Here is an 11,980-nt window from a genome sequence, read left to right as displayed (position 1 = left end):
GAAAGGACCATATGACAGTTGTGTAAGTAACTATTAGATTTGAGATCATCAAATTGTCTTATATGAGAAGTGTTATGTTTTGTTTGTGTTATATTTTTTCCTAGTAAATGGTGAAAAATAAATTAATATTGGGTAAACATAAACTATATGAATGTATTTAAGTAATCAAGAGATGATTCATCTCCTCATGTGAATTAAAAAAAAATGTTTAATCTGTTCTCAAATAGTATAGATTGTAAATCATTGTGCAAGGTGTAATGAGATTTGAAATGAGTTTCAAATCTTATTCAAAAAATTAATAATTATAGCATTGAGAATGAACATAATTTAACAATTTCAAATCTTATTCAAAAAATTAATAACTATAGCATTGAGAATGAACATAATTTAACTGAGTATATACATTCGATGCTATAATGTTTAAATCAAAACATTGTTGATCAAGGAATAATAATTATAATGAGAAATTGGTCACTGAAAGGTCTCTAAATATTTGTTGATCAAATCACTTATGATTTCTTAATATTTGGTGGATTATGTCAAGTTGCTAGATATTATACTTGATCTCTAAATATAAATCAATCAATTGCTGAATTAAAAATACATTTATTTAATTCTGTTTTGTTTAGGATTGTGATTATATTTGAGCTAACTTATTAGAGAACCTAATAGGTTACACATATAAAACTATTAGTCATTAATTAGAATAAAATGATTAATCAAGTGTGAGTTAATTGTGAATAAATTTTAGAAACTATGGACTAAAATGTAATTAATACAAAGAATCACAATTCTAGACTTAGAAACAATCAAGTAAGGACTTGATTGAATAAATTTATAAAATTAGCCTAAAATAATATATGTGATATTAGTTAAGGAGCAAATTGATATTTTTTTATTTATATATTTTGTTAGGTTTTTCTATAAATAAAATGCTATGTCTCTTATTTCATATGATGAAAAAGAATGAGTAGAGTACAGTATGTAAACACCTGAAATACTAAAAAAAAGAGCGTGTACTTTAAGAAATTGCTCGAAGCCAAAAAACCAGTAGCATATAATAATACCTCTCTCGTAAAAGAATTTAGGGGATTTATCATTGGTGATTCACGTGGATTACAGTTAGAGGTTGAATATTTAGACAACTTGTGATTTGCGACAACCTAACCTTGAAGAAATTGCTTGAAGCCAAAAAACCATTTGATCTTCAAATAATTTTTGTATAAACCTGTAATAAACATAAATCTGTCTAACAAGATCATTGGAACTCCAATAAAACAAAAAAAATTGTAATCCAAAAAGCATGATGTTTAGGATTGGCATGTTTTTTTTAAAATATTTTATTCACCAACAAGATTTTTCATAGTATTTGAATCGATTGGAGTTGATTGATTAATCAATATTACTATGCATTCAAGTGACTTTAGTCTTTTCATGAAGTAGTTCTAGGCAAATTAGTTATTTGGCTGTTGGAGGAGAGAGACACGGGCTTCCTTTTATTTTTTTAACAAAGAGAAATAATATTTTTGTTAATACAAAATAAAACACAATAAAAACTTATTATTTATTATTATATTTATGAAAATCATAACTTATTAATTATAGTAATAATAAACATTAACAGTGCAATGCAAGGTATTTCAATAATAATTTAAAGGACAAAGAAACATTTTAGAATCCCCAAATTAGAGGAATTTGTTGCACCTCACACACAAGGAGACAAACAAGTCTCTCTATTAAAGATACATCTAAAATCATTAATTAATATCAATCTCCTCTATTTATCTTGAAATAATCACAAAAAATTTATTCAAAATGGAGAATAACTATAACAAACAAGAAGAACAAATAATCAACACATTTTATTTTTGTTTCATCACCTTTTTTCTATGCATTTCATTTTGCTATAATTTAGTTTAATAAAAATATTATTTAGTAAAAACTGTTAAAAAATAAATATATTTTTCATACAATTATCCTCACAAAGTAAAACTAGTTTAAAAAATTAAGGTAGAACACATTATTATCTTTTTTTTTTAATTAATGTGAGTGTTTGGATCAGCTTGTGTGCAATTCTCAACTAATTTTATAGGCCCTAAAGTTAATAATTATATAAGCTTTCAGTAACCATTATATTTGTAATCATAGGGCTTCAACTTGAAATTATAGAAGGAATAATTCCCTTAATTTTAAGCTTATTATTGAGTGACCTAGTAAATAGTTACTCACACCATCATCTTAATTGATGTCTTAATTGATGGAATACTTAAAAATGTAATAATCACTTTTGAAAACAAATGAAAACTTGAATAGCATTTAATGGAATCCTATTTTAAAAAATCAAGCATCAACAACACCATGTTGGGACATTATTTTGATTTCTTAATAACTCAATAAAAAATGAATCATACCACTTCATCAAGCCCAATTCTCCACTTACACAATGGCTAAATTAAAAAAAAATAATTTAGTGGCTGAACTGGAAAGTTTAAAAAGGATTAAAAAACATTGATTTGTGTCTAAAAGCACAATGCAGGAACAGTGAATTGGCAATCTCTTGGTTTTTGTTCCAATTGCGGGTCACACAAGAAATTTCAACAAAACGTTTGTATCAGATAACATCACAAAATAGACTCTTAATTTGTTAATTAATTTTCTTGGTCTTGGTGGTGAGTTAACAGGTCTGCTTCCAACCACAACTTGTGATATAATTGCTTAATCAAGTGGGCTTTGCTGGTTACAGCTTCCAACAATCATAAAGACCTAATATCCACAGAAAAATATACAAATTAATACATTAATACACAGCCTTTTCATTAATTTCAGCGTGATTTGTCCATTGTCCATCAATAAATTAGTGACTGATAGACACATCAAGGTATGATTTAGATACACAATTAATTAAGATATTTTCTCGAGCTAATCACGGGGAATGCTAGTTCTTTGTGAGAAGCTTTTATTATTTTTTTTCCAGGATATTTTATTCGAAAGAAAACTGAGATTCATTACAGTATAAACTAAAAGACATAGAGGATTATACAAAAGTTATATAAATGGCTTAATCAACTAATTTTTCCCATTTCAAGGTAATTCCCCTTTTCAAATTTCAAAGATGACGAAATATAAAGTTGTGTATTTAGAAAGCAAGTTACCAGAGTTAATTAGTTTCAGTTCAATATCTTATGATTGGTGGAAAACATGGACATTTACGAGAAGTTTTTAACAGAAAAAACCAGTTCATATGGATTGGTCGTGCTTTACAAAGGATAATCTGGAACCCTAGCTCCCAGAAAGATAGACATAGACGTGATAAGGGTCCTTGCAACGATATCTTCATTGTATCATCGTAGAATCCTATTTGAGTTAATTATAACCACAGTTAAAGATAGACATAGACATAATAGTATTTTTCCTTTTATTTCATTTGAGGTAATTTTATATATGTGTTGATTTTTTTAATAAATACATTTATTAAAAATAACCAGGTTAATGCCCTGTTTTTTTGCTCTTAGATAAAAGCTCTTTTTTTTTTTCCATGTTATTGTGATTACCTATGTATACATGTTTTCTTGTTATTGAATTTCTCCTCTTTTTTTTTTTTTATAAAAAAACATGCTTATAATATCTAAATGCTTTATTTAAAAAATAATATAGAATCACAGCATAACACAGAACTAGTCTAGTTGATAATTAATTAACATAAGCCTACAAACTAGATTTTTTTTGGAAGAGAAGGTGCGTGGAATCTTCCTTTTCTTTTTTATGATAAAATAATAAATGAAAGAAAATAAATAGTTGACTTTCATGTTAAGGGACAACACAAGACTCTTTAAGTCTTTCTCTATACGAAACAAATGAGAAGAGGAAGAGGTCAGAAAAAATCAACAAGAAAAAGGAGTGTACATGACTAAGGTAGTGTTTTCGTTTCGAATATTTTTTAAATTATATTTTTAACATCAATATATTAAAATAATAAAAAATATCAAAAAATTAATTTTAAAAAATCTAAAATCTTTTAAAAACACTTTAAATCGTAGAAAAAAAGATTGTCTAAGTGAGACTAATATGCCAGCTATTTTTATGTGACAAGTTATATATATTGGCAAAATATTGCTAATTGTTGATGATAATCTTGATGTATAAACAAACACAATTTATCTATTGAAATAGCAGTACAGTAATAGACAATCCGCTGCAATCGCGGCCTGCCAACGAGGTTGCAGAGTTTGTATACTTGTGGTGGAATCAAAGCATGTTGAGAACATTCTGGATGTCCAAGAAAAACCAGGTTGCAGGTTGTCGTTCCAAACACTTGCATATCGCTCGCTGCCATAAACAGACAGCTTGGCTGTCTGCTACAGCAATCCAATCCATCGGGCCCTCAACTTAACAAACCATATTTCAGCCTCATCCACCCAACCATTTCAGAACCATATTTTAATAATGTGCAAATCATCGGAACCATCCACTTCCACGCTTTAGAAACTACCAGATTCTATGAAGTTCTCACAAGTTAATCTTATCTTATTATATAGTCTAAAGAAATATTCTTCTGGGCATATTATATACTATACCCAACCAAATCTTGTTATTATTTTATTTTTTGGTTAGGTAATCCGTGATCTTAATAATAAATTATATAAATATCCCAGAATCATTCACGAAAACAAACATTTAAAAAACAAGTATTTATAACTCTTGCTCTAAATCCATATCCTCTCTATTTATTATTCTCTTCATCATGTTAACTTAAACATGAAAGAATCTCTTACTAATTTTGTTTTGCAGGAACATGGAAGAATTAGGTTTTTATCTATCCCACCACGAAAGCTTGAAGACCTCAGTACATTGTCAACCTTAAAAAACCCAAATCCTATTGGAGTTTTAACGACTTCATCGACGAGTGTCGTTTTGTTGTCCTTTCAATTTTCGACGACGGACAAATACGGACACATAGCGTCAAGGCTTAGCACTCATCCAAAAAAAATCATAGAACAAGGCAGAAAAATATACTAGATTTTTTTTTTCTGTACAGGATTTTTCTTGTTCTTTAAATGATACTTACAGATTTTTCAAAATAAAAAAATAAAAAAAAAAGAACTGTGTGGGCGTTTTAAGATTTTAAATGCTAGTTACATCACTAATAGAATTCTTTGATTTACTGAAGAAATTTTTTGTTAGCATTAATATTATTATTTTGTTATTAATAAATTTATCAATAGGTTTATTGACAAAAATACTCCGTCAATAACTTTTTATTTATCAGTAATAAAATCATTAATTGTTTTCTAACAAAAACAAGCATGTCAAAATCTTTTTACCTACTTTATTATGTTGTTGTGTCCCTCGGGAAGTTTGTCATATAACTGATAAAAATACTATATGTGATTTTGTCGATGATTAAATAGTGATACAAATGATATTTTTAGTAATTCTTTTACAACTTTTTAGAATATTTCAATGGACTTAATCTGTCGGTAATACTATCAATAATTATTTAAAAATATATTTTTTTAAAACATCCAATTAACAAAACTAGAAAAATAGTAATACTCAATAATACTAAAAAAAAAATAAACAATAACAAAAAATAAATAAATCAACTACAAAATATTTTCTCCTAACCTAGAAAACCAATTCCAGAACCTGTAATCCACCGAAAAATAAATTAATTTAATTGAAATTAAATAATAAAATTAAAAAAAATCCAACAAAAATAATCTTATGTGATAAAAAATCTTACAATACAATTCATACAATTATTAAGAACATAAAATTTTTAAAATAAAATAAAAAATATAATGCAAAAGAAAAGAGAAAAAATAAAAATCCTACCTTAATTTAATTATGAGTGAAGCTAAGAAAAAACAAAGAAAAAATAAATTCATAAAGTATGTTAGTTAAAAAAACTAAGAAAAGAAAAGAAGAAGATAAGGAGTTGAGAGGAGAATAGAAAGAAAGAAACGTTGATGTTTTTTTACATAAAATGAATAAGAAGAAGATATGCGTCTGGTATGAAATAAAGGATTCTAGAATTTTTATTAGGGTATTTTATTAATAGTTTTACCGATGGATAATTGAATATTAATATTTTTAATAATTTTGTCGATAATTTCATCAGTATTATTTAATTAAAATTTTTAATTTAATAAAATAATTTCAGAAAGCCCCCAAATATCACTGATGACTTTTAAATCCGTTAGTGATTCATCTGTAATATTTAATTTAAATTTTAATTTAATTAATTTTTTTCAAAAATCCCCCAAATATCATTAATGATTTTTCAATTTATTGGTGCTTTTATTTATAAATAATAGTAATTAATAGTGAAATTAAGAAGTAAACAGTTTTAGAACTCTATGAAAGATACAACGGAATTAATCCATCGATGATACTCTTCATAATTAACACATGGAAAAATGCTAGGGAGAAGGAAACTATTTACTGACTGGTATACAAATGAATTTTACCTACAATATTTAATATCGTCAATAATACCATCTATATAAATGACTTGTCATCATATTTTTTTAATTTTTAATTTTTTTACTGTAATTCTCTCGATATATACCAAAAAAATAGTTCTATTGATGTTTATCAACAAAAAAAAATAGTTCTATTGATGTTTATCAATAGATATAACAATGAAATATTTTATCTATAAAATTCACTGTAATCTACTTACAAAAACATTTTGTTAATGTTTCTGTTTGTATTTATCAATTAAGTAGTGCATAAGCCAATGGTTTTAAATTTAAGCATTTTAAGATTTTAAGATTTTGAATTTAAAAAATAAAATATTTTTTTAATTGTTTGATATTCTAAAGAAAACATTCAAATATCCAATAATTTATATATAAAAATAAATATTCAAAGTATAAATCTTTATATTTTAACTTAAATTATACAAATAATATTTTTAAAAATATAGTAAAACAAAAAAAATGGACAACAGCAGGCTCGAGGTGTGAGCTTTGCATTTGTAGCTATTTTTTAAGAATGTGTTAGATATTATTTTTTATAGTATTTTTTATTTAAAAATATATTAAAATAATTTTTTATATCAATAAATCAAAAAAATAAAAAAACACAACAAAAATAAAATTTCTCAAAAATATAGTTAAACCTCGATGAATTTACTTAATGGTTAAATTAACACTGAGCATGATATAGTGTTTGACACGTAAGTGGTGACTAGAATGCCATGTCATACATTTCGTTTAAATAATCAGCAGGTGACTTGCATTTATGCAGAGGAAGCATGTTGCCATCGTTTTCAACGTATGCGGATCCAAGTCGGCTTTGTCTGAACTTAAATAAATAAAGCAGGACCATGCATTCCCAGGCAGACGACAGACATCTAGCTTTTGATTGCGTCCAGCAAAAAAAGCTAAAAACTGCACCGAACACCATCTCTCGGCCGTCTTAGAATCACCATAAGAGCTTTCAACTGTTCTTCAATTAAACAGAGGATTTCTGCCAGATATATCAACTGCAGCTGGTCAGTATATTGCTAAAAAATTAAAATCCCATATGCTAAACGTTCACCATGCATTGCCTGCAGGTAGATGCATGCCTCACATGCAAGTGTTAAAGAATAATATATATATATATATATAATATATATATATGTATATATGTATATATATATATGCAAAGACATTTACTTGAAAGAATATATTATAAATAATATAAATTATATTTTAATATCTTATTTAATAACTTAAATTATTATATTAAAATAGTTCTTTTACAACAAAAATGTGATGTGTAAGGATGTGTAGGGTTAGTTTTCGCAAAATGGGAATGGACACGTGACCACACATCCAACTAAAGCATATGACCCGTTATTTTGTGATGGCAAGATTTCATGGAAAAGATGGGAGCAAGAAACGGAGTGGGTTGTTGTTTATCTACTTCTTTTTGCAAGTGTAAGTCTCCATCACCATTGAAGGCATTAATAATTTCATTGCATTACTCCTTTTTTTTTTTTTTTATTAATATTAACATTTAGATTAACTTATACATATCTTGATTAATTTTATGAATTTTAAAGTTAATAACTATAAAATTTCAGTGACTATCATATTAACAACCACATAACTCGAACTTAAAATTACAGGAATCTTAAATTTTTATCACTAAGCTACCTACTAGATGATTGCATCACTATTCTTTATTAGCTTTGATAATGCTAGCTTGGTCCACATGTATATATGACTATGACATGGTAGATGATCCTCGATATTTTTCAGGATCGTGGAGCCTTGAGGAAGGTAATAGGAATCGCTAGAAAGGTTTTTACATGCTCGTGCTTGAAAAAAATAATGGAGTGGGGGCTTCAAGATTGGGGTTGCTTGGGCGACACTTCTTAATATTGAACTCAATAATTAGAGGGTTGCATGAGAATGCCATTAGTCGTCTCCCTACCACAAGGTTCGTGGGTTTATTTTTATTTTTTAATATAACTAACAGTTTGCCAGAAGAAATCATGGAAACAATTCTACATATATATATATGGTATGAACCCATCATATCTCCTAGTAGACTTTTAAGCGTGAAAACTTCTATCGATTTTCAACGAGAAAGTTGTAAGAATGTTACGAAGAAGATGTACACGGAAGGAGATAGTTTAGGGAAATCCACATAAATTAATTAAGTTTCATCTATCTATCTTCATTCATTGTCCCTTCACATACACAGTCAAAGTCACGCTAAAGTTATCACACGTGTTTTTTTTTCTATATATGAACATGCAATATTAATTTACAAATAAATTATGCTATTTTTATTTCAGAATTATTCTTTTCATACTCAAGCTAATTATATTATATTATGTATTCTAAATAATTTTTCAAAAAAATATTTAAAAATAATCACTAGGGTTTTTCCAACAGACTATATCCATCGACATTTGACAAAGAACAAGAAATGCCAATAATACTAATGAATTTATAGATAAAATATTTTTATCGGTATTTCAATTATTGATAAATTTATAGACAGATATATTATATTGATATTTCATATATTCACCGACAAAGTTATCGAGGCCTATAGTCCGTTGACATTTAACTGAGAATTGAAAAACATTTACTGGATATGCCACTATCGCCGATAAAATTAATCCGTCGGTATATTTGAAGCTGGTAAATTTTTTTTGGAGCACAATTTTTTTCTATAAAACCTTTGGCAATTGTTTTTTTTACCAATAGATATAACGATGAAATTAGATATTATTAACGAAAAGAAAGCTAATAGGTGGTTTCTATCGAGGATTTTATCAATAAAAAAATTATTGATGAACTTTGAATTATAGATCGACAGAATAGTCAATAAAAAAATTATTGATGAACTTTGAATCATAGATCGACATAATAGTTTTGTTGGTAAAACTGTGAAATCTTGTAGTGTTAGTTTTAGTTTGAATTTTTTTTAAGAATTCAAAATGATACATCAGATTTCTCACTCCTTAATAGAATGAATTAAAATACAAAACAAATAAAATGATATCAAGATGTTCTCAATTCATTTCTATATCATGTGCTTAAAATTTAATTATAGACACACACAAAAAAGGGTGATTTGCACCTTGCACCCAAGCCCTAGCTAATATCCGCTAGACCTACTGCTTGAAGTTCTTGTTCCCCAGATCGTTAAGAAAGGAGAAGTATAAAATATCAATGATCTGTTTTTGTTTTTAAAATATGAGAAAAACATTTTCCTTCATGATGTTAAAATATCCTTCTCTACATCAACATTATTAAGAGATTGATAGAGAAATATTTTTTATTGATTTATTTTCTAATGCTTGCTTCAAATTGAAAAATTAAAAAAATTAAAATTTCTTCTCTAAAATTGTTTTTGCAGATCAAATTCAAATATAAGAAGATTTTACCATGTTTCTCAAACATCTCTTGCTCTCATCATTAATGGCCTAATTAATAGCTAATTACAACAAATTTTCTCCCAAAATTCTATAAATTTAAAAAAACTAGGGATTTATTTATTGTTGTTAAAATTACAAATTAACTTATAAAATTGAATAATTTTTTTGACTCAGAATGCCTCTAATATGTAAACTCAGATTAAAAACTAGAAAATTACATTTAACTCATGTAAAATCAATAAATTCAATTTAAATCGTGTAAGATCACGATTTTAACCCGAGTTGATAGTTTATAGGTGGCAGTCGTTGGATCTGTGGAAAGAAGGGCAAACAAGGTGACGGTCGTTGGATATGTGCAGCCATCAAAGGTGGTTGCTCGCGTGGCACATCTCGGGTAAGAAGGCAGCGTTATGGCCATACGTGCCATATGATATGGTGGCCCACCCTCTTGCACCTGGGGTTCATGACAAAAAAGAGCCCCTGCTGCTCATGATTGTAATTAGTTTATTTTTGTCCTTTGATTTTAGGGCTTTTTTTATTTATTTTTTAAATTTCCTAGTTTTGTATGCCGTGGACAGTGGTGTAATTATTTTGTATTTGTATTTTTTTCATTGATTTTGTTAAGAAATTAAGTATTTGTTTGCTTTGGGACATTATTTGTACATTTTCAATTTGATAGAATATTTGCAATGCCATCGCTATTATTTTTTTCAGTTAAAATTAGAATATTGCTCTCAAAATTTCTTTCAAGAAGCCACATGAGTGATGCATGCACTTGTAATTCAGTGCACACATATATTTTTAAAGAATTGTCTGCTTTCTTAGAAAGCAATAACTTGAAAAAATAAATTGGAATGACTCAAATGATTTTTGTTTTAATTGTATTATATTTTTACTTATTATTTAGCTAGAATTACCAATATTAAAAACATTTCATTCAATTTTACATTATATTTTTCATATCATATAAAAAAAATAATTTTTTAACAACCTTAATACCACCCATCAATTCTGATCATTCAAGGCTGCCATATATTTAGAGCACTTAGTGGATTCTGGCAAATGATATAAAAAGTAGACGATTCTAATTACACATTAAAAGAAAATCAAATATAATTGTAATTTGTTAGAGTTGTCCTTTGATTTTAGGGCTTTTTTTTTTTTTTAAATTTCCTAGTTTTGTATGCCGTGGACAGTGGTGTAATTATTTTGTATTTGTATATTTTTCATTGATTTTGTTAAGAAATTAAGTATTTGTTTGCTTTGGTACATTATTTGTACATTTTCAATTTGATAGAATATTGGCAATGCCATCGCTATTTTTTTTTAGTTAAATTAGAATATTGCTCTCAAAATTTCTTTCAAGAAGCCACATGAGTGATGCATGTACTTGTAATTCAGTGTACATATATATTTTTAAAGAATTGTCTGCTTTCTTAGAAAGCAATAACTTGAAAAAATAAATTGGAATGACTTAAACGATTTTTGTTTTAATTGTATTATATTTTTATTTATTATTTAGCTAGAATTACTAATATTTAAAACATTTAATTTAATTTTATATTGTATTTTTCATATCATGTAAAAAAATAATTTTTTTACAACCTTAATCCCACTCACTAATTTTGAACATTCAAGGTTGTCATATACTCAAAGAACTTAGTAGATTTTGATAAATGACATAAAAAGTAAATTCTAACAGAATATTAACGAGATAATTCTAATTACATATTAAAAGAGCATCAAAGATAATTATAATTTGTTAGGGTTTTTATTCTAAATTAATTTAGAGTTAATGACAACCTTATTTAGTATTCTTCCAAGAAATAATTAGAATCATTTTATTAATTTTTTTTTAACAATGCTAAATATGTCAAAAACAAAATCCCAATATGTTTTTGGTGACTCATTCATTCATTTTTTTTCCTTCTATTTCTTTTTCATACCACGTTGCCTTGTTTTTTTTTTCCGACAATTTATTCTTCATAAAATTTTTGGTTGATTTTTGTTGAGATTAATTAATATGCAAAAGGAAGATGTTTTGAAATATTCAATAAACAATCCCTATTTCAAATTGTGGTGGTTGTGTAG

The sequence above is a fragment of the Populus euphratica genome, unplaced genomic scaffold (genome assembly GCF_000495115.2).
Source record: "Populus euphratica unplaced genomic scaffold, PopEup_1.0 scaffold38.1, whole genome shotgun sequence".
Classification (NCBI taxonomy): Eukaryota; Viridiplantae; Streptophyta; class Magnoliopsida; order Malpighiales; family Salicaceae; genus Populus; species Populus euphratica.
The sequence above is the reverse complement of the archived record's forward strand: the minus strand, read 5'-3'. Positions refer to the sequence as shown.